We start from the raw sequence: 25,940 nt of genomic DNA on the forward strand, positions 1-25,940 counted from the left end.
TGTGGTTATTTTTCTCGGTCAACATATATAGGTGCATGTAGTGCTGGTGGTAGGGGTCCATACTAATCGCACAGGAGGCATCTACATTCATGTAAGGAAGCATGGCGTAGGTAAGGAGCAACAGAAGGAGACGTAAAGGAATGATCAACGACAAAGGGGAATTAGAGAAGTCAAAAATGGAAGAAAAAAAAGAAGAGCCCACGCATGAGAAAGAACAGAGGAAGCCATCGTGCAAACAAGGAGAACTCCATAAAGGAGTTGGCATGGAGAAAGACCATGTTGTAACGCCCCGCCAAGGGATCCAAAAGAATTAACCTAAAGTTTCACTAAGTTTGCTAAACATTTTTTTTTTAAAAGTAAGAAAGTATAACATACACATCAAACACATAGTAGCGGAAGCAATAACATGTAATCATCGACAAACATACATTGCAAGTTACATTTCTTAAGGATCCCAAGACGTTGAGTCACGTTTAAATTTAATTAAATTCTAAGTCTAACAATTACCACATACATATGAAAGAATAATCAGAAAGTCCCATGTCCATAATATACATTTGATCCGAATGCCTCTTGGCAAATTAATTCGGAATGCTCAATCATCCACTGTACAAGTCACAAGGTATGAAAGGCTTAAAAGAATTATACATATGTAAAAATAGAAATGCATCAATCTCCATGAATCCATGATACAAAGTACAGTAAAAATATATGACTATTCACCATACATGATACATCCATACATCCATAATGATAAAACATCTATCATAAAATCTAACCATCCATCATAATAATCCAAGAACATAGTGACGATAAATGCCAATCACGAAAACTCTAGCCACGGTGACCACGAAACGGATCTCAATGGTAAGAGTAAAAGCACTACCACCCGATCACGTGGAACCTAAATGGTCCACTCCCACCGCGCTGAGGAGATAGTCTCAAGTCCCAAATAGGATAACAAAACCTATAATCATAAATACTCTCTAAGTCCAGGAAATCCTATAAGTATGCTAACTCAAGGGTTCCTAAAAAGATCGACATCTAAATCCAGAGGTACCACAAGACACGTAGGAAACCTAATATGCAAGCGGGAAAGTGTCATCGCAAAAGTCATGTAGAAGTTACCCGAGCAATCCCTTAGGAATCTCAGGTCCCTACTGATCCCTGCGGCCACTAGTATCCTCTCATAGTGACGAGGCATACTATGGAATGCAAGGTCGTAACCAAGCATTCTGTCTACCCCATCCTAGTCTGTACTAGCACTCAAGGCATGGGAGAGAACATACAATTATCTTGTTAGGTTCATTTTCTCTCATTTAGTGTAAATGTTTTCACTTATTAAAACAACTTACAATGGGTTACTCCAGGCAGCCTCTTAGGGCCCCGATCCCCATTGCAAGCCACTTCCCGACTCTACACATAGATAACCTACCCTAGGCTCATGAAATCATGAATCAAAGAATCATAATAAAATCACCTCAGTTCTATACAAGCAACCGAAAAACATCATAAAAGATAAGCCACAAAAATTACATCAGTTCTTCATGAGCAATAGATAAGCATCAAATAATAATCATATGATCACGACAGTTCTCTATCAGCAACTGAAGGCATCAATGATAAATCACAAAATCCAATGGTTCTCCAATGAGCAACCAGAAAGTATCCCAATAGTAAATTACAATACTGATCGAAGACTCCAAAATGGTCAAGTCAACACATGACATCATTAAGAACATAACAAACACTTCAGTCCTCTCAAGCGACCGAAAAGCAATCCAAGTATAACTGATCGAGACTCAAAAATGGTTATCAAATATAACTGATCAAGACTCAAAAATGGTTAAGTCAGGTATCTCAAATACATACACCTCAGCTTCACACAAGGAAACTGGAAAGCAATAACAAACAGTAAACACAATCATGTCATAGAGCAAGCACTTCATCACATTACCATGGTTGGGTTAAGAAAGATCGAGACCAAATCATCATGACATCACATTCACAACCCCGAGCCTCTGGTAACAACCTAAACTGGTCAATACTAGAACAACCCCAAAATACAGAGAACACATAGAAAACATCAAAGTCTCAGAGATTGGATTTGAAAGTATATAATTGAGTTAAGGTAAGGTTTATGTTTCAGTTTAATGTCGAATTCAAGTAACTAAGTTTTCATAACTACCCCTTACGATTAACTCATTTCTATAATAACTTCCATTAAGTCAATCTTCCAAATCTACCATTTAATCAGATAATATTCATTATTAATTAACTTTAATTAAACTAATTTTAATTAAATTAATCAATAATTACTTGTTCTAATTACTTATTTTAATCTATTCATTAATTGTTAATTTATTAATACTTAACCAAAATTATTAATAAATTAATATTCACAAACTATGTTAAATGTATTATTATTTAATTATTAAATATTAATAAAGATTAAAATATTTATTAATTAAAATATATTAAAAATTTATTAATTAAAAATTTTAAATAATAATAAAATTTGTTTTTATAAATAATAAAAATTATATATATAAAAAAATGAAATAAACAAAACTTTAATACATACGTTTAAAGCTCATCGGCTCTGCCGCAGGCCTGCGGCGGCAGGTACTCTGTACCTGCCGTTGCAGTACCTACGACACAGGTACTGTCGGCCCGCTGATAGTGGGGGTGGGTACGGGGTGATTCCCTCCCCCCACTTAAATATATTAAATTATATATATATATATATATATATATATATATATATATATATATATATATATATATATATATATATATATATATATATATATATATATATATATATATATATATATATATATATATATATATATATATATATATATATTTTAAAAGAATACAATTTGTTTATAATTAGATTTTATTAATAATCCAATTAATTAAGGATATATATATATATATATATATATATATATATATAATTTTTTTTTTTATATATATATATATATATATATATAAATAATTTTTTTTAATATATATATATATATATATATGTATTGAAAAATTGTTTCCTTCTTTAAATTGATATAGAAAATATAGTCAATCATCCGAAAATTTAATTTAAAATTTTAGTCTAAGATTCAACCCTTCCCATTTAAATCTTATGTATATAGAAGTTTATTGACAAACATCTAATAATTCCAATATTGTAATGTTTAAACATTCATCAGAGAGAACTCAGATTACAAACCCCAGACACGAAGAAGACAGGAAAGGATAATTGCATATTTAATGGATAATCAAAAACACAAGACCCTACCTGATCCTGATGCTATTATGCAATCTCCAGGAATTGTAAGAGAATTCACTCCCCTCAATAACCTTCTTCTGGAAAAATTTCTTGGTATCAGCCTTCTGAAATTTGCTTGCAAAAGTTGTCTCCCAAAAATTTTCGTCCAAATTCGTGTGTCTCCAAAAATGAACCCCCAAAGTTGTGATAAGAAGTTTTCTCCTCAAATCGGGGCACTAATTGTGTGTTCACCCGAGAAGACTCTTTGCACAACTCAATTAACTCCCAAATTAACCTTTATTATCTTTTCTTTTCTTTTGCATTCAACTTTCATGCGCATTAAGTTGAATTATTAAATAACTTTATTTAATATTCCACTTGACTTCTATTTTAAATTAATTTATTACTTTAATCTCATGTGCACTTTATGAAATTAAAATAACATTATTAATTTCTATTATTTAATCTTTTAATTTATTTCTCATATTTAAACTCATGCTTAGATCATGCGATCTAGAATTCTTAATAATTTTATATCTTTCAACTTTTAATTTATTTTAGAAACTTAATTGATAACATATTTAATTAATTTAAATAACAATAATATTTAGCATTTATTTAAAAATGAACTCCAAATATATTATTATTAAATTAAATAAATATTATCTTGTTCTAAATTTATCTTTGAACTTTAATTTCCAAATTTAATTCTTTTATTTAATTAATTTCTCAATTAATTAAATATTAAAGATATCATATTAATTCTCTATTAAATTAAATCATTAATTAATCTTTTTAATTAGACTTAATTAATAGAAAACACATCAAGGACTCATATGACAACATACGAAAACCCATTCATAGAAAAACACATACTAAATCAAAACAAAAAGGGTTATAATCCCGAAATTACATCATTTGATGCATTCAGAGGGTACTTAACTCAGGTACTTGTCCTAATTATCAATTAGGACAATTGGCTAAAGGGTTTAGGAATTGGACTTAAGAGTTTATCTCCCCTCTCTTACCATTGAGACAATGCGATAGGGTACGCTCATCCTGGCAATTCAGGGAAGTTGATACTCGGTACTTGCAACCTACATAAAATCCACGCATGTACAAACACAATATTCTAAGCTAAACAGACAATGGCAGGAAGTGGTGCATCGTGTAGATCCTGACTAGCAGGAGACTACGACTCCCTTCCTTAACCACATCAGAAACACCATACATAACTAAAACAAACACGCACACCATACACATGCAGTATGGGGTAAGTATCCATAAGAAAGCACATGTGATAATAAACCATCTAACTAATCATCATCGATAACTAAAAACATTGAATAATCATCATACATGCATGAAATATAGAGTACCAAGTAATCTCATCATATAAAAAACTGAGTGTAAAACAACATATGATAATCTCTAAAATAATAATACTAATCATCAAACATAAATTGGCCTAAAAGAGTTTGGCAATGATAACAGAAATGCGACTTAGGGGCAGGCACTACACATGTCTTGGTAGATTTAGCAGCTGGCACAAAGGAACCCATAGCGGCTATGGAAGGTACTAGGCTTAGGAGCAAACGTGTGCAAAAAGGAAGCCATGTGAAGAGGCCACAGCCAACAAAGAAAGGAGTCACATGCCATGTGTAAAAAAAGAAGAGGTAGCAACATCTGAAAATGCAAAATAGAGAGGGAAAACTATGAAAACATTTTGTCCCATATTGAGTGGGTGGAGATTTTTTATAATGTTTATATAAAATTCAACTCAACAAGCTAAGTATCTTAAGGACATCGCCTTTTGAAGGCAGTTGCTCGTGCATGTGGGTCCTAGCTGGCTAACATGGAGGTTAAAAAGTTAAATTTTGAACTAATGAATGAATTGGAGCACCGATGTCATCATTGAAAAATCTGGCAAGGTGCTATGTCGCCATTAGAAAATGGTGAGGTTTTTTGGTAGTAACATAGCGACCTGTCAGAAAACTTTGAAATCTGGCAAGAAGGTCATGGGTCCCACTTGGGTGATGCGGCAGTATCAACAAGTAAAAAAAGGACAAGTGGTAGCCTGAGAACAAACTAGAGGAAGACACTTGGCAACTTGATGTGACGTGGTAGTCCAAATCTCTCTTATGCACTAGATGGCACACATGGCACATCTGATGGCTGTCGCTATGTCACCAAGACAAAGTTGTAGGGAGGTTAACATAGCGACATGGTGACCCAATAAAAAGTTGACACATGGCAGTAAGTTGGTGGTGAGGTGGACGAGTTTGACAGTGACACATGGTGGAGGCCTTAGACATGGCACAATTTTTGAGGTGCTAAGGTGGTAGTAGGTGACATGTGTCACTATGTCACTAATGACATGGCATAATGCTAACTAGGATAGCGACATAATGATTGATGACATGGCATGATGACATGGCATGTTGATGTAGTAGAATAGAGGACAAATCAAATGATGCCACATGGCATCTATGTTGGAGGGGTTCGATGACTATGCATAAAATGAGCCAATCCTGTGATGACACTTGGTGAGGGTGGTCAAACCAAGTTTGACCCAGATCGAAAAATGAGAGAAATTTCAAAAAGGCATAAATTTTAATATTTTATTATTTTTTCCTCATGAGTCTGATTTTAAATAAAGTTTGAATTTACCATATAGCTCAAACTTTATAAAGGGTCAAATTTTTGTGAAATGCTATGCAAAACCATGAATAGGAGCCTGGATTTTCAAAGGGGCATAACTGGGGCAATTTTTATTTGAAACATGGACTTCAATATACTATTGGAACTGGGAGGAAATGAACTTTCTAAATATGGAGTTACTTTTTGCACAAGTATTCACCGGTTCGCTCTATAAGCAGATTTGTAATTTCCAGGGCATTCTCAATGGAATTGGCAATTCTCACCATTAAACATCAAAATTGATTAGGAGGCAGATATAAAGGCTTGTTGAAGTCTGAATGTGGAGAAAATTGATTCTAAATGGTTTTCTTGGCTTCTTAAGGTCATTTAACTGATTTTTTGCTTTTGCCTTTAGTTTTAAATCTAGCATCAAAATTAATTATTCTTTCCAATCAATACTTGAATCACTTTATACTTTTGGAAGGCAAAATGATCAAGGATTTGAAGTTTAGTTACAGAGAGAGATTAGAGAGATTCTTTTCACTTCTTGAGGAGGTTTTTCAAGTGGACACATGTCAGATGCACAACAGATCCGAGAATTTCTTCTTCTATATCATTCTCTTTCTTTCTCATTGTATTGGTTCCAATTTTGAAGAAAAAAGGACTCATTGTTGTGATACCATAGGGGTTCCAATCTTGAGTTTTTCTCAGATCTGGAGACCAATGGTTCCAGTTTTGATGTGTTACATGACATTTTCTTTAGCAATTTCTCTTGTATGAACAACAGTAGTGAAGATAAATACAGAAAGTTTAGATCTATTAGGTTTTTCTATGTTTTGATTTCATGCCTATGAATGTATAATTTCAAGGAAATGAATACAGTTGAGCAGAAATCTCTTTAGTTTCATTTTGATTCTCGTCTCCTTCCTCTGTTATCTGTAATATTTTGTGTTTAAGAACAAAGAGCTTAAACTCATTTGCAATCTCTTAAGGTTGTATGTCTAGATAAGTTCTCTATTGGAACAAAGAGCCAAGTAAATGCTTATTTACCTTGACAAGGTTGAAGGTTTCATCAGGAGGATATTCAGTAAGTAGTGAGATCTTTATGAACATAGATGTCTATTTACAAGGTGAATGGATAGATCAGATATCTGAATATATGAATATGTCTCAGGTATCCATATGTATGTATTTGATTCAAAGAATTGCCCAATGGATTAGGCACTAATTAGTTATAGGATCAATTAGTTCTCACTACTACATATTTGGGGCTTTGCTGAGATCAACATCATTAATCAATTTCTTTTCCCTTTCATGTTGAAGAGCTATAATAGAATGCCCTCACTCAGCTTATGAATTTCACTATCTTGCATTTAGCTATTGCAGAACTATGTCATTGCATGAATTAATAGTAGAAATAAGGGTTAAATCTACTTATTAGATTCAGGAATATGTTTTGTACTAGTACCATATAATTGAATCTAAGGTCCACCCACCTAGGTTTTGCAAAGCCTGAAGTAGAAGAAGGTTCTAGCCTTATAGTTGCCTCGGTGTCTAAAACGACATGTTAAGGATGGGAGTTAGCTGCCCCTAGATGTGTCTTGTTCTCATTAGGGTAATTTGAAACCTGTAGCATTTCAAAACACCAAAAAAATGGCAACCCTACTGGGGACAACGGTTGTAGATGCCTGAATTATGGAGCTGAAAATCTCTGATATATTTTGCATATTCAGTTCTGTATGCAAGGTTTTGTGTTCCCCATTTAAGCTTTATGCATGGACAATAGTAGCTTTGAAGGCTTGCATGTAGATTGTGTTGCTACTAAGTTTTATTTTCTATCAATTCAGCACATTGTGGTTTTCAAAGTACTACTGTAAATTTAGAGTCAAAATTGTTTGAAGATATTTCCTCTCTTCTGAGTGTTTGTTGATTTGCAAAGTTCTATAAGTTGAAAGTTCATTTCAAATTTTTCATGCCATGAATCATGTTTTAAATCTTTCTCACAATTATGAGTGGTGACTCTCTAAAGGATCTCTGTACTAGTGAAGATTGGTTATATATTAATGTTTTCAAGAGTTCTCAACTGAATTGTGCAGATCTAAAAGTTATGACAAGTTGTAAGCAAGAAGAGAGAATATATAAGATCTTGACTAATTGAGTTTTGAGGTGTTGTATATGATTTGCTATCATAAGAAATTCAAACGATAAAATGAATCACAACAATATTTTCATTTGTTTCTCCTCAAGGATATGGTAACTCTATAAGGATTTGATCAGCAGTGTGAAGAATTGAAATCAACACCTATGCCAATCAGTAGAACAAAGGTTTAAGCATCAGTATTGAAAGGTATTTTCCATTTTCATGTGATTTCATTTACATGAAAGTAAGCTTTACAAAATTTTCTCCGTCAATTGGTAATTTCAGCACTAAGTAGGAGAATGGTTTAATACATCTCAACATACTTTGTGGAATGTAGATTCAGCAAAAGTGTTTTTACATTTTGAAGTATGTGTGAAGTTTTGAATTGGTAGAAAGAACTCTAGATTTGTTGCAAGTAATGAATTGTGAAAGTAATTATGGTGAATGAGTTTTAAATATGTTAGAAATGTCAAATTTCCCTTCATCAAATATGTAGCCAGTTAGTGAGAATTATAGATTTGTTTCTACCAAGAGATATATTCCATTATGTTTTGATGGCATTCATGGTTTCCCAAACCCTATGCCATATAACCTCAGAAAGTATTTTCCTAAATTCAGTGGGAACCATGAAAATTCAGCCAGTCATCATGTTCAGTTATTTAGTGACCTAGTTGGTGATTTTAAAATTGCTCATGAAGATGTTCATATGAAGTTGTTTGTTCAAACTTTAGAAGGTGATGTTAGGGATTGGTTTTCCTTTCTGCTGGCATGTTCAATTCCATCTTGGGATGAATTACTTTTAGCCTTCATGAAGCAGTTCAGGGAAAGAGTAAGAATCTCTGATTATTTTGATAAGTTCTTGAAAATCCAAATCAGGAATGGTGAGTTAGTTATTGAATTTAATATCAGATTTGCAAAAGTTTTGAATGAGATTCTTGAAAGTTATAAGCTGGATGATCAAGTGTGTCTAGTTGTTTATCTTAATGCATTTGATAAAAAGATGAGTTACCTATTAAGAGATAAAGAGCCTAAGACTTTGCATTAGGCATTCATGACGGCAATAGAGATTGAGAATAACATAAAATACAAATTAACCCAGAGTCACTTCTCTAGGAATGTTTGTTGGCAAGATGAGGTGCAAAGGAAAAATCAATGTCAAAAGGAGTGTTTAATTTCGGATCAGCAAATAGGTACCCCTTCTATTGCAAGTAATCTCATTAAGAATTCAAAAGTAAGAACATGTGAACATGAAGTCTCTTGGTTGCAAAAAGGAGCTAAGTTCGTTCTTGTTGAATATAGGACACATGTTTGTGATATCATAGCAGCAAATAACAAAGTTAGTTCACTTGACTAGTTAGATATGCAAGATATAAATTCAGTGGTTTCTTCTCCTATTGATGATTTGCTTTATGTTGAAAACATAACTAATCATGAAGTTGAAGGGTATTCTTCTTAGTATAAGGATGAAGGAGCTAGAAGTTATACGTTAAGTGATGAAGGTGAACTTGTTGATCTGACATATTATGAAGCATCATGTGAAGACAATGACGAGAGTTGTTACTTGAGTCAAGAAGAGGACAGTGCTAGTACGTGTTCATCTTCATATGAATCAGATGCAAATTGGGAAGAAGAAAGCAATGACAGAAGTGAGTACTCCTCTGCTAGTAAAGGCCTAAGTTCTTCTTTTAAATCTAAAAGCGAAGTTCCATTTCAGAGTTGAACAAGTCATCTTGAGGTTGAAAGCTGTGAAGAGAAGTTGTCTACACAATACAAGGATAAAGAGGTTGTTTATAATGATGGATTACCTAATTGTGTAGATAAATGTCTTGAGGATATATGCAGTAGTAACCAGAAATATACAAATGATTCTAAGGTTAATGCATCTGCACCTAAAGATAATTGGTTTGCAAGACATTTGAATCACCTTCATGAAGACAATGCAACTAATATTGATCTATTTTCTACATGTTTCGTTGATGGAGTAGAAAGTGAGTCTTCATATAGTTCTAATTTTTCTTCACATGCTAAAAGTCTCTATGAAGATGAAATGTGTAATGGTTTTAAAATGTATACTAATGCTTTATATGATGATGATCAGCTCATTTTTGGTCAAAATGTTCAAAGAGGATCATTACATGGAGTTATCAACACGTGAAGAGGACATGGAATGTTCAGATTTAGTTGATAATGAGTTTAATGATGATACCTTCTCTTACTACTAGAAGAGATTAAATTTTTCTTCTTTCAAGTTTGACAGTGATTATGAGGATGATGTTGCATCCCATAATATGGATGACAAGGTGTTTGACAAAGTTGTTGTTGAAAATCAGCATGCACCTTGTAATGAGTTTTATGATGGATATTCTAATATGATGGCTGATCCATTTTTTGATTTTAAAGAACCATTTGAAGATCCCAGATTAGTTTTAGATGCTGACATTGATGACATGTGTGAGTACAAATCTGATTGTTCATTTGAATACAATATGGCTATACATAAGGATGCATATTTTCAAGGTATGTGTGACCTTTTTCCCCATGTTGAATATGATGCTTTTATATTCGAGATTGATAGCGTGCATGATTCATTTAATGAAGAGAATTTTTAGTTTGAGTCTGATATGTTTGAGCATGCTAATCAGAACTTTCATAATGAGCAAATGGTTGAAAGTGATCCTAGTTTTTGTATGCATTATGAAAGTGAAGATGTAGATTTAGTTTTGCTAAGTGGTGAGTTTCAAGATGCTAATCTAATTGGTGAAATTGATAGGAGATGTATTTCTAGTTTACCATATGAAAGTTTAGATGAGAATCAAACTTATGACAGAGGTAAAGGTTTTTGTTGAAGTTTGGTATCCCGGGCCCATCATTTGTACATAGTAGGAGTAGTTATTTTCTCACTTACAATAAAGCTCTCAAGAGAGAAGTTTTTGCTGAAAGATGTATGGTTTGCTTCTTCTAGAGATCTGAATCCTTTCCATGCCTTCAAGGGACATGCATCCCTAGATAGATCCATTGTTGGGACTCAAAATTGAAGCCTTGATTTTGAGTACCATTGAAAATTAAGCCCTATAAACGCTTTTTGATGTGTATGTGCCCGATTGTCCATTTGAGGCCCATGAGATGTTTAATGTTTCTAACACCATGCATTCAATACATCTACGTATTTCATGATGATAAATTTCCATTTTGAGCCATTTCGTGAAGTCTTGTTTTGAGCAATTGTCAAATTTGCATTTTTGCCTGTGTTAAACAGCGACAGGAGCCCGTGTTTGTAATTGAATATCTCGCACCCAATAATGTTTCATGACTCATCCCTTTGGAATTGTTTAGTGTCCATACCAAAGAGCCTATGTTTTAGGTTTTGAGTCATTTCAAATCTATTTACCTAGGTTTTGAATCCCCCAAAGTTGGTCATTTATTGATGTCATGTTGATGCAATTTGTTCTAAATTATGGGAAGCCCTGTTTGACTTGTTATAACTTTGACCTAGTTGACTAAATTGATGAAATTCATTTTGCATTACATTTTAGAGGTCAGAGACTTGCTATATTTCAATTTTGAGCTTATGATGAATCTGTTTGATCAGTTTTCAAACACGATTCCAAATGCAACTTGTAACTTTTTACCGGTGTCAGCAAATGCAGATTTGTTAGAACCCTTGTTCGTGATGTCATCTCTCAAAATATGTGATAGGTGATATCAAATGGATTGTACCACTATAATGTACTCTAAAAATACTACGAGTGTGCTAGTTTGCAAGTTTTGATGAATCCGTCTAGACACTTTCCTAGGTCCATGCCATTTGCAAAAATTGCTTTTCTATCAAGTGTTTCCAATCTGCAAATTTGAGTAGCCCATTTTGATTGCTCGCCAAATGTGCCTAGTTATTCATCATGAGCCCAAATCCCAGATTTATACTCTCCTCATGATAGTGAGCCAAAACCCTAGTTTCATACCTCCAAGTGTCTGTTTACCCAAATTTTGAAGCCAAATCCCAAAGCATTTTATTGTTTTCTGACATGTTTACTTGCATGCAGTGCTGAAAGGAAAACTTTGGCAGTCAATATATTTTGACTGAGAATTTTTCATGAGATGAGATTTGATAGGGTAGAAGTGTGCAAAATGTAGAATTATTATGTTCAATTTCAGAGCCAGTTAGGTGTTTTGGTCAATTTTTAAAGCTGGTCAAAGGACTTCCTGGAATAAAGTTGACAGTTCACGAATAAGATGTGAAATGAGTTTTAAATGGATTGTTCAGTGGTCAAACTTGATCTTAATTAGTATGATGGGTTCGATGGATCAGTTTGATATATCATTCATTTGAAAACAAATTTTTTTTTTGTTGGACCCACTTTGGGGCCTGACTATTTTCATCAAAATTATGGCACTTGAGAGGATTAATGATGTTTTAAAAGGACTAATTACAATGACATGGATTTTTATAAGGTCTTGATGTATGCTTATTGTCATGCAAAACCAAATGTTTGTGTGAGGGCTCCAGATTTTGAATTATAATACAAGCAAGGCAAGAGGTTCAATGAAGAACTAGATATGAAATTTGATCATTGACAGGGATTGCATAAATCATTTTAACATAAAATCAATGTGGGCTTTGTGACGATCGATTATATTGCTTAAGCAATTGATATCTCTATTGATTTGGTTCATTATAAGGCACTATGTGGAAAATGCCATATTGGTGATATACTAGTTTTCTGTGCTAAACCCCAAACTTACATGGACCTGAGTGGAGAATTAGTTGGTTCATTTGTAGAGTATCATTGAATACTTCTTCACAATGTGCTCCTGATGTTGTCATGATATGAGCTTACCATGTGATGTTTTACACCTTACTTTATGTAGGGGTCATGGATATCATAATGGGCATTGGTAAACCTCATCATAGTGTTGATCCCAAGGCTTATGTACTAGAACTGTTCAATTTAAGTGCTAATGGAATAGTCAATATTGCCTTGAAAGTGTATAATCCCATGTTGAAAGAGCAGAGGAAAGCATTGGTGAAAGTGGTAAGCTAATATCTCATGGTAATCTAGTGTGAAAGATTCCTAAAAATTTGTTCAAGATTGAAAGCAAAGCCGCCATGAAGGCAAATGCCTTACCACATGCATATCAATCTTGAATTACTTGAAGCTATTCATCTGATTTGTGCAATGCTTCTGGAGGTGCCAAATATGGTTGCAAATGCACATGATGTTAGAAGAAAGATGATAAGTAAGCCATTTCGATGTATACTAGAAATAAATGAGAAGCAAACATTCACTGGTCCTCCTGAGAATGTCTGTGATCATGTTATGGCTACAACCCGAGCATTGAGTAAGGGTGATTGGGAAAAAGCATACAAAGTCATTGAAAGTCTTGATACTTGGAAGCTTATTCAAGAAAGGGATAGTGTACTAGATATGTTGAAGTTAAAAATCTGTGAAGAAGCTTTGAGAACCTACCTATTCACGTATTCCTCATGTTATGGTTCCCTTAGCTTAGATCAACTTACAACCATGTTTGAGCTTTCTGAAGCACAAGTACATAGCATGGTGAGTGAGATGATGATTGCAGAAGAACTTCATGTGAGTTGGGACTAGCCAACAAGGTGCATTGTTACTCATAATGTGGAGCCTACCGTATTACAAGCTTTGGCAATACAGTTTGTAGAGAAATTTTTGGTTCTCATTGACAGTAATGAAAGAGCTTTTGATGCTTGAATAGGAGGTGGATTAGAGGGACGTTTAGTAACTAGGAGAAGAGACACACAAGACTATGCTAGTGTTGCTTTTGGTGGGTCGCAAAATGATTTTTCTAATGGACAAGGTAGATAGGGTGGTTATTCTACTTAATCAACCTATACAAGTGCATGTAATGCTGGTGGCAGGGGTCCATACTAATCGCACAGGAGGCATCTACATTCATGTAAGGAAGCATGGCGTAGGTAAGGAACAATAGAAGGAGACGTAAAGGAATGATGAGTGACAAAGGGAATAAGAGAAGTCAAAAATGGAAGAAAAAAAAGAAGAGCCCATGCATGAGAAAGAACAGAGGAAGCCGCCATGCAAACAGGGAAAACTCTGTAAAGGAGTTGGCATGGAGAAAGACCATGTCTTGGTAGATTTAGCAGGTGGCATAAAGAAACACACAATGGCTATGGAAGGTAGCAGACTTAGGAGCAGATGTGTGCAAAAAGGAAGCTGTCTGAGGAGGTCGCAACCATCAAGGAAAGGAGTTGGATGCCATGTGTAAAAAAAGAAGAGGCATCGACATGTGAAAATGCAGAACACATAGGGAAAACTATGAAAATGTTTTGTTTGACATTGAGTGGGTAGAGATTTTTTATAATGTTTATATATAATTCAACTCAACAAGCTCAGTGTCTTAAGGACACTGCCTTTTGAAGGTAGCTTTTGACGCATGTGGGTCCCAACTGGTTAACATGGATGTTAAAAAGTTAAATTTTGAGCCAATGAATGAATTGGAGCATTGACATCATCGCCAAAAAAGTTGAAAAATCTAGCAAGGTTCTATGTTGCCACCGAAAAATGGCAAGGTTTTCTGGTAGAAACATAGCGACTTGTCAAAAAACCTTGAAATCTGGCAAGAAGGTTGTGGGTCCTATCTGGGTGATGTGGCAGTGTTAGCAAGTAACAGAAGGACAAGTGGCAACCTAAGGATAGACCAGAGAAAGAAACTTGGCAACTTGATGTGACATGGCAATCCAGATCTCTTTGATGCACCAGATGGTGACACGTGGCACATCTGACGGCTATCGCTATGTCGCCAAGACAAAGATGTAGGGAGGTGAACATAGCGACATGGTGACCCAATAAAAAGTTGACATGTGGTAGTGAGTTGGATGAGTTTGATAGTGACATGTGTTAGAGGCTTTAGATGTGACACAATTCTCGAGGTGGTAAGGTGGCAGTAGGTGACACGTGTCGCTATGTCGCTATGTCGCTGATGATGTGGTAGAATGCTAACTAGGATAGTGACATAATGACTGATGATGTGGCATGATGAGATGGCAAGTTGACATGGTAGAATAGAGTATGAATCAAATGATGCCATGTGGCATCCAAGTTGGAGGGGTCCAATGATTGTGCATGAAACAAGCCAATCTAGTGATGACACATGACGAGGGTGGTCAAGCGAAGTTCGACACAGATAGAAAATTGAGAGAAATTTCAAAAAGCATAAATTTCAATATTTTATTATTTTTTCCTCACGGGTCTAATTTTAAATAAAGTTTGAATTTACCATATAGTTCAAACTTTGTAAAGGGTCAAATTTTTGTGAAATGCTATGCAAAACCATCAATAGGACTCTAGATTTTCAAAGGGGCATAACTAGGGCAATTTTTATTTGAAACATGGACTTTAATATACCATTCAAACTAGGAGGAAATGAACTTTTTGAATATGGAGTCACTTTTTGCATAGGTATTTACCAGTTCACACTATAAGTAGATTTATAATTTCTAGGGCATTCTCAACAGAACGGGCGCTTCTCACCATTAAGCATCAAAATTGATTGGGAGGCAGATATAAAGGCTTGTTGAAGTTTGAATGTGGAGAAAATCAATTCTAAATAGTTTTCTTGGCTTCTTAAGATCATGTAAGAATTTGGCTTAGGCCAGAATTCATCCAAGAATTAAGAACTCAACACAAGCACACAATAGACCAATAGAGAGAGTATGATCAGAATGACGATATTCATTCAATATGCCATACAACCATTATAAGAGTACACTAGGAGTGCTTGTATATAAAGGCCTTTGGAGAGCTTCTAGAATGCATAGAAGTCAACATCATGATAAGTCAGACAACTAGGCACATGTCCACCAAATATGGGTTATCCTCCATTAAGCACGGGATTAAGTGCGATGATATGAGGATAAGCCTACAATGGTGTAACATGCAAATCAATGGTGTAGACAACATGTGCTAAATTAGGAGTGTGAATAACTGTGTTGTCTACATGACAACTCAGTGAATGATGCAAACTCTTGTGTTGTAGACATCATATGCATAATTAGAGTTGCATAACTCATGAGAGTACACAAACTCCTACTTGTCTCACCTAACTAAATAATAAAATAATGCAAAATAATTAAATAATGCATTAACCTAAGTAAACTTAAGTAAGTGTGAATAGTAAATATATATTTACACCAACACCCCCCCTTAAGTGCAACTTAAGGGAATGCCCTTAAGCTTACGAAAACTAGTATGATGTGCAAGATGGGTCTTGGCTACTAGGCCATGTTAGGTACCTATGTACTTAATGCAAATGCAATCTCTCATAAAGCAGAGAAAGAGAGAAAACCTCATGGGAAAAACCCTCCCCCAAAAAGAGAGATAAATAGGGATGCATGGATGGATGGAGTAATCAAGACCCCCCATTATGACATACATCCAATATATACATAAGAGAATGATGAGAAGAGGAAGAGAGACAGGATAGGCTCCCCCCCCAAAGAAGAATGCTGAACAGTGATTGCTCCAATGAAGAAGTTGATCCAAGAATGTAGAATTGTGTTCCTCCCCTTAAGAAGAAACAATACCAAAGGTACAAATGAGATGCTTCTGCTATGCATGGAAAGAATCCCATGGATACGTGATGTCTCTGAAACCTACTCAACTGGCTGAAGAATCTGTCCCAAAGAACTGTCTATCTCTACAACTAATGAAGAACCTTGCTACAACTACTGATCATAAGTATCCATAATCACTTCAACCTATAAGGATCAATCATATAGAGAATGAACAAGAAGGTCGGATGGAGCCTTCATGACAACTAAAGAAGGTGATTTTGCATCAAGAAGAAGAGGTAGATCATCAATACTATCCCCCAAATCTGTCACTGAACCTATACCTAGAAGACTAAATGTACCCTACTATTCTAGACCTATCACTATGGTGATGTATGCATGTGGACTGAACTGATGTAGTGATCTCTCGCTAGAACTATCAATAGAACCCCACGTGTCTGAATCTATTGAAGCACTATCGCTGGTGTCATTATCAGTTTCCACACTGAATAATGTGCAGAGAGGATTAGAGGATAAGCTTGGTAAACTTTCCTCAAAGTGAACATCCTCCACAAAAATCTGACGTGTCTTAGGATCCAAAAGTTTGTATGCCTTCACACCATCTTACTAATGAAAGTACAAGGCCAAGGTGATTGTGCCTTGTAACCCCTGGAAGATATGTTTGCCCATGCAAGACAACTGAAGACTCTGAAGTGTGTCACAATAGGTTTTCTACCGCACCATGCCTCAAAAGGAGTCTTGCCATCTAAGGTTGGATGAGAAGAACGATTAAGAATGTGAGTGGCACTCTTGATTGCTTCAACTTCTAATGATGGATCTAGACACTTGGCCTTTATCATGCAACTTGCCATAGACTTAAGAGTTCAGATCCTCAATGCTACAACATCTGTCTTATGTGAACTGAATGCTAGTGGAGTCTAAAGATCAATACCATTGAGTCTGCAAAAGTCTTTAAGTCTTCTATTCACATGCATGCTTCCATTATCCATTCTTAGAACTTTGACAGCTTTCCTCGATTTCTTTTCTACATGAGTCTTGAATTATAGAAACTTGTCCAACACTTCATTCTTGTTATGAAGAAAGTAGACCCAAGTATATCTTGAAAAGTCATCAATGAAGGTAAGTATGTAGCGACCTTGGCTAAATTCAAAAGGACCTGCTAATACCACGTGAACCATCTATAGAACACTTGTTGCTCTTGAAGACTTCCCTCTCTCTAACTTCCCATCTGGATGCATATCCACTGAATCTGTTGAATATTCACCCTTAGAAAAGTTGATTTGAGATAGAACTTTGACCATTCTATTTGTGCAAAGTTACTGAAGGTAACGAAAGTCAAGATGACCATACCACTGATGCCATAATTGCATGTTTGAATTTGATTGAGATAACAAGACCTTTGAAGGAGACTTGGGCACAAAATGGGAGAACGAGTACAACCTTTTGTTATGATTCACTTTCCCCATTACAACCAAGGAGTCATCTTTTAGACTGTGCACCTTTATTGAGTCTAGAAGGAACTCAACTCTATGTCCATCTTCGAGGTGAGTGATTTGGTAGATTGATAGGAGATTTAAACTTAGGTTTGGAACATAGAGAACATCTTGAAACTCTCCATTTTCCATCTCCACTTTTCCTTTCCCTTCAACTTCCATTTTGCTATCATCTCCCATGAAGATGTGCGATACCTTTGATTGCTTTAGTGAAGAAAAATCCTCCTTTGAAGAACCCATGTGATATGAGGCACCCAAGTCAAATATCCATTCCTTTGAAGAGTTTGAATTTTTTATGAGTGCTTGCCCTTTGCCCTTTGAATCTAAAGAAGACCCTTTATCCTTGTAAGCATTAGGCAATGGAACATTATGTCTCTTCATGATGTTGGTCAACTCATCAATCTTCTTGAGATAACACTCATGCTCTTCATGATTCGATTTCTTACAATAGGCACACTTTTTCTTCTTCTTACTATTGTCCCCCTTCTTGTTGGAATTTGAGGACTTTCCTTGTTGATTGGATTGTGGTGTTGTCTTTTTTGCATCCTTTGATTTGTCTTTCTTCCATTTATTCTTACCCTTTCCTTTATTTGAAGACTATCCAACTGAATGTTGAGAACCCTCATTGTTTGCCACCAATGCTTTAGACTGAGGTGATTTGAGAATCCCCATTGATTTCAACTTCTTTTCTTCAGTATCCAACAGAACAACATATTCATCAAAAGTGACTTTCTTGTAGGCAAACCCTAAGTAGTCTTAGAGGTGTTAAAAGAAGATATAAATGTGGAATACTCTGATGGTAGCTTGTTATGTATGAGATAGATCAATCTGTCATCTTTGATAGAACTCCCATAATCAATAAGCTTTGTCCTTAGTTCATTCACCTTGATGATGAAATCCTGTATTGAGTCATATGAATTAGGATCTAAGGAGACAAGCTCATCTTCAATCTTGAAAACATCCTCTTCAGACACTTTACCATATAGGTTTTCGAGGGTATCCCAAGCTTCCTTGGGATTATGACTTAGGATCTAAGGAGACAAGCTCATCTTCAATCTTGAAAACATCCTCTTTAGACACTTTACCATATAGATTTGTCATAGAATACAAATCTGGAACTTTACAATGTGCTACAATTTTGAAGCATTACAAAGTAAAGAAAGGCCCTATTGCTGAAAGTGATGCTTTTGTCCACACAACCCTATAATCTAATAGCAGATCTAGAAAATAGACAAAAAATAATGCACTTTCAAAAAAATGAAACCTGTTTTTAACTCCAGATGTGCTCGTACGAAGCGTTTGAAGTTGCAAAATGTAGAATTATGCAAGTACAGTTGCCAAAAAATGCAATTTCTAAACAATCCATGCACCATAACTAGAAAAGAGCTACACCACTAAAAAATTTAAGAAATTCTACCTAATTTCAAAAAAAAAACACCTAATTTGAAGTTTAGATGTGCCCGTACGAAGCGTTTGAAGTTGCAAAATGTAGGATTATGCAAGTACAATCACCAAAAAAAGTAATTTTTCAACAATCTATGCACCAAAACTAGAAAAGAGCTGCATCACTAAATTTTTTAGGAAATTCTACCCAATTTCAAAAAAAACACACTTAATTTGGAGCCTAGAAAAGAGCTGCACCACTAAAAAGTTTAGGAAATTCTACCCAATTTTAAAAAAAAACACCTAATTTGGAGTTTGGAGTTATGGCCTCCCAAAGTTGGACTGCAAAAACCAAAATCAATCTGGAGAGGGGTTGCATCAGCAAATAACAAGGTTAAATTTGATGCTCATACAACCGTTGCAGCAGTTCAAATTTGGCCTTTATGACGGTTAGAAAATCATCAATTTTAAGCACATGAATTGGTGACGTCAATGCACCTTCAAGCCTTTGATGATGTCAGCCGTATGGATGATGATGTCAGTGTCTTATGCGGTGATTCCCGTACTGTACAAACTATACAAAATTATATAGAAATAACATATGTGTCCATTAGCATGGCATATAGTTTGGTGACAGGGCACGTACGATGCTAACTATGAATTTGACATTGTGTCCACATGGATCCGATGTGTCGCTTAGTTGGTGGCTGAGTCAGTTTTTTGTGCAGGTGCTGACAATTTAAGGATGTGGTGGTATGAAATTGGTCTACGTGGAGGGCGAGCTGGTTGAACCAAAAATTGCCATGTGGAAGCAGAGGAGGACGATGTGTGTCCATAGGGAGACTTGCAACGTGATTGGAAGATTCCCTGTTGTGCCAGAATATCCGCACCACTGGATTTCTTACTACCTATGGATTATTTCCCATTTGTTGGAGATTGAGACTGTTTGATGCTAGAGTTCTTTTTATGCAAGCCGAGATCTTTAACATTGGTCGAACTTTTTACATTTATCCCACATTCGTGGGTGTATAAAGTCCCATGCGGCTTAAATTAAACAAGCCATGAGTATCAATGTAAAAGGTGCATTAGAGGTTGGGCTTGGCCGCCTGAAGTGTTGGCTAAAATTTATGTATAATAAATGAGTTCTGCAGTGGCTAGTGGAAGTGCAGTATGGTCTGCGAGTTTATTGAAGGTACTTGCAGATTGCTAATAAGTCCGCCGATTAAATAATAAGCCCTATCAAATAAATAAAAATATTCCACCAAAATTACAGTGCCGAGCTGGGGTGTCACTGCTTGATTCGCCTAAATTTTTTTTTCTCTACATGGGCAATAAAAAATCTAAAAATACCAAATTCGAAAATAAATTACAAAAAATAAAAATACTTCAGATATGAATAACCAATTAAATAGATCTAAAAATGACCATACTCGAACTGCAAATCGGGGCTTCCAGGTTCCCATTTGCTATTTTTTTTTTGCTTCACGATCAACTTTCATCCAACATAGGCAAATTTATAGTCAATCTTCACTGAATCAACGCTTTGGATGTAATGGCAAGGTCAGATCTAGCTCTAGACGCTCCCAATTTCTGTGGATGCTCCAGATTTGTGTTGAGGTGTTGAAGCATGAATGGTCTTGAACGACTATGTGTAGAGAATCTCCCTCAAAGATTTGATACCATGTAAGAATTTGGCTTAGGCAAGAATTCACCCAAGAACTAAGAACTCAACACAAGCACACAGTAGACCAATAGAGAGAGTATGATTAGAATGATGATATTCATTCAATATGTCATACAACCATTACAAGAGTACACTAGGAGTGCTTGTATATAAAGGCCTCTAGAGAGCTTCTAGAATGCATAGAAGTCAACATCATGATAAGTCATACAACCATGCACATGTCCACTAGATATGGGTTGTCCTCCATTAAGCACGAGATTAAGTGCGATGATGTGAAGATAAGCCTACAATGGTGTAGCATGCAAATCAGTGGTGTAGACAACATATGCTAAATTAGGAGTGTGAACAACTATGTTGTCTACATGACAACTCAGTTAATGATGCAAACTCTTGTGTTGTAGACACCATGTACATAATTATAGTTGCATAACTCATTAGAGGACACAAACTCCTAAGTGTCTCACCTAACTAAATAATAAAATAATGCAAAATAATTAAATAATGCATTAACCTAAGTAAATTTAAGTAAGTGTAAATAGTAAATACGTATTTACACCAATAGGTCATTTAACTGACTTTTTGCTTTTGCCTTTTGTTTCAAATCTAGCATCAAAATTAGTTATTCTTTCTAATCAATATCTAAATCACTTTAGCTTTGGGAAGGAAAAATGATCAAGGATTTGATTTCCAATTACAGAGAGAGATTAGAGAGATTCTTTTCACTTCTTGAGGAGGTTTTTCAAGTGGACACATGTCAGATGCACAATAGATCCAGTAATTCCTTCCTCTATATTATTCTCTTTCTTTTTCACTGTATTGGTTCTAGTTTTGAAGAAAAAAGGACTCACCGTTGTGATACCATAGGGGTTCCAATCTTGAGTTTTTCTCAGATTTGTGAGACCAATGGTTCCAGTTTTGATGTGTTTTCATTACTGTAACACCACATTTTCTTTAGCAATTTCTCTTGTATGAACAACAGTAGTGAAGATAAATACAGAAAGTTCATATCTATTAGGTTTTTCTATGTTTTGATTTCATGCATATGAATGTATAATATCAAGAAAATGAATATAGCTGAGTAGAAATCTCTTTAGTTTCATTATGATTCTTATCTCCTTCCTCTGTTATCTGCAATGTTTTATGTTTAAGAACAAAGAGCTTAAACTCGTTTGCAATCTCTTAAGGTTGTATGTCTGGATAAGTTTTCTATTGGAACAAAGAGCCAAGTAAATGCTTATTTACCTTGACAAGGTTGTAGGTTTCATCAAAAAGATATTCAGTAAGTAGTGAGATCTTTATGAACATAGATGTCTATTTACAAGGTGAATAGATAGATCAAATATCTAAAGATATGAATATGTCTCAGGTATCCATATGTATGTATTTGATTCAAAGAATTGCCCAATGGATTAGGCACTGATTAGTTATAGGATCAATTAGTTCTTATTGCTACAAATTTGGGGCTTTGCTGAGATCAACATTATTAATCAATTACTTTTCCCTTTCATGTTGAAGAGCTATAATAGAATGCCCTCACTTAGCTTATGAATTTCATTATCTTTCATTTAGCTACTACAGATCTATGTCATTGCATGAGTTAATAGAAGAAATAAGGGTTAAACCTGCTTATTAGATTCAAGAATATGTTTTGCACTAGTACCATATAATTGAATCTGAGGTCCACTCACCTAGGTTTTGCAGAGCCTGAAGTAGAAGAAGGATCTAGCCTTATAGTTCGCCCGATGTCTGAAATGACATGTTAAGGATGAGAGTTAGCTGCCCCTGTATGTGTCTTGTTCTCATCGAGGTAATTTGAAACTTATAGCATTTCAAAACACCACAAATAGTCATTAGACAATATGTTAACAATTTATATAAACATAATTATATGTAATATATATGTATATATGCATATATGCATACACACACACACACACACACACACACATATACAGACATATATATATGCATACATACACACACACACACACACACACACACACATATGTATGTATGTATGTATATATATACATACACACACACACACACACACACACATGCATATGTATATATACATACATACACGTGTGTGTGTGTGTGTGTGTGTGTGTGTGTGTGTGTGTGTGTAAGATCCATTGAATCCAACTGAAGCTACAACATTAACACTCCTTCTTAGCTAGGGAGGATTGTTATAGAACACATATACTCTCAAGTATATAGAGAGAGATATCATATATGATATTAAGGTTATCAACATATATCTATTAACTTAGATGTTATCTTTTGATATCATTTGAAGTATGTTTCAACAAGATATATCAGTAATGACACTGCCATTTATTTATGTATGTTCCAAATGTAGATTTGAATGTCATATAAATATGAGAAGAGGAGACATGTCTCATGAAGAGATATGTCTGTATATGGAAAATTATAAGTTAATCATCATTGCACAATATATTAATAATTTATATAAACATAATTATATGTAACATATATGTATACATTATACATCCATACATACATATATATAAAAGTATTTATCTAAATGATGCTTTACCATATTAACCATAATTTTTTTTATCTCCAAGTCAATTCAATCCAACTAAAGCTATAACCTTAACACTCTCTTATCTAGGAGGATTGCAATAGAACACATTATGGTCTTAAGTATATAGAGAGATATCATCTCAATATGATATTAAGGTTATCAACATATATCCATTAACTTAGATGTTATCATTTGATATCATTTGAAGTATGATTCAACAGGAAATATTAGTAATACCTATATTCTTTTGGTATCTGCACTAATATCATGTTCATGATGCCTACCAAAAGAATATGTTATATCCTAGAAGGATCTTAGTTATCTTATTTTTGGCACACTCTAGGACAACAACCAAATGTAGTCTATTAGATAATAGATAATAAAAAATGTCATGCTCTCCATCATGACAAGTATTATGATATCTGACACTTTAGGACAACAACTTAACATAGTTTATCATGGTATGTTTGTTATCATGATATCCAACACTCTAGGACAACAACTTAATGTTGTTAATCATGATAACATGTCAAGCCATTGTTAAGACTATTATCTTACAATAGCGACCTCACCAATACATCAATGAAAAATTGTCAACTTTCATGATATAGTCGACTTATGCAAAATAATAAGAAACAATAATCTCTAGACCTCCTTGTCAAAGTTATTTCCAACAAGGTTTAAAACTCCCTCTGAATCTAACATGAACTTTTCAACCCCTCGTTCAAAGTTACCTATGATGAAGTGTCAGATGTCAGACTCCCTCATATTTTGCTCCCTCTCTTTGTCCAGAGTTGCCTCTTAAGAATTGTCATGGTTCTTCTTGACATAGGACACTCATAATCTTGATCATCAAGGATATTCACTTCAAGAACCTCACTCTATCTAGCATGATTATTAGATGAGTAATGAATAACTTTCTTTTCCTACAAGTACAACCTCACTCTTTTATAGAAATAAAATTAATAAAGAGAATACAATGAGTAGATAAATGTAACAATCAAAGATAAGAAATACTTATCTACATGTGAATGAAACATATCCTCTTTAAAGATGGTTTAAGTGGGAATGGAACATTTTTTATCACCCACCTCCCCCCAACAATGTGAAGTTCCCACTCTTATATTACCGAACAATTTTGCATCATATTCAAGTACGACAAACTTCTTAGTTATTTTTCCAATACTTGTAGATCACTTCCAACCTCTATTTATAATTTACTAATCATAAAATATGATTACTCCTTGATTGATGACATATAGAAAATCAACTATTCATTACCATCAAAGATTTCTTCAAACATAGAGGCACAAAGGCTGCCTAGGTTTCCTTGTGGCTACAAGAATGACTTGGATTATCTCATGATTAAATACAACTTTGCATGATTAAATTTTTATCTCTAAATAATCTGCAAGACCCTCTCTAATAGAATACATGAACCTTTAAATAATAATTGGATGTGATCTTTGTCTATTGAGATTATACTATCATCCTTCTTGAGAGTCCTTGTTCTCGTAGGAAGTAGACATATCCTCACCCTCTATACTCTTACTCAATATTGTTTCAATATATATTGTGCATCATTGGTACCAATATTTGATATGTCAGTTTTCTTGATTGGTTCATCTCCATAGGATATCAACCTCCTTTGTAATGTCCCTCCTAGGAGTACAATTTATTGATGAGACAAATATATATTCATTTATAATGGATAATCCAACTTTGTGATGTGATCTCTCAATATTTAAGCATTATTATTTAGTGGTTCCCAATGTGTTGCAGATATATTGATTTGATCCCCTTCATGATCCCCAAAGTCCAATCAACGTGATCTTACTTTTGTATCTTGTTGTGAATGGTTATTGTTAGAGTAAAGGGTTAATTTAATTTAACTTATTAGATTACATTTTCTCCCTTCTTAATATTTCTCTTTATGCACATGTATTTCCATTTAATAATTAAATATTAATTATAAAACGACATTTACCTCTTAGGGTTTCCCATTTAGGTATTACGATCTCCTTCAATAAGGATTAACCAATTGTAAATTTCATTCATTCTTTTAGTCTGATAATATATTTTCTATATTTTTCAGAGCCAAATCCTTGCCTCTTCTTTGTCTCTTCTTCTTTGCGAAAAGTATTCTTTGGGTTTTGTGGATTTGTATTGCTTAAATACTTCATGCTATTAGAGTCAGATCTATTGTAACTAGTTCAAT

The 25,940-nt window shown here is 34.6% G+C and overlaps 1 pseudogene; it reads left to right on the forward strand.

Annotated features, from left to right (window-relative positions):
• Positions 1–13,165: 13,165 nt before the first annotated feature.
• On the forward strand, positions 13,166–13,906 carry LOC149545172 (eukaryotic translation initiation factor 3 subunit C pseudogene; annotated as a pseudogene).
• The last annotated feature ends 12,034 nt before the right edge of the window (positions 13,907–25,940 follow it).

Source organism: Cupressus sempervirens, chromosome 7 (assembly GCF_028749045.1).
Source record: "Cupressus sempervirens isolate cs-2001-9-10 chromosome 7, ASM2874904v1, whole genome shotgun sequence".
In the NCBI taxonomy this organism is placed as follows: Eukaryota; Viridiplantae; Streptophyta; class Pinopsida; order Cupressales; family Cupressaceae; genus Cupressus; species Cupressus sempervirens.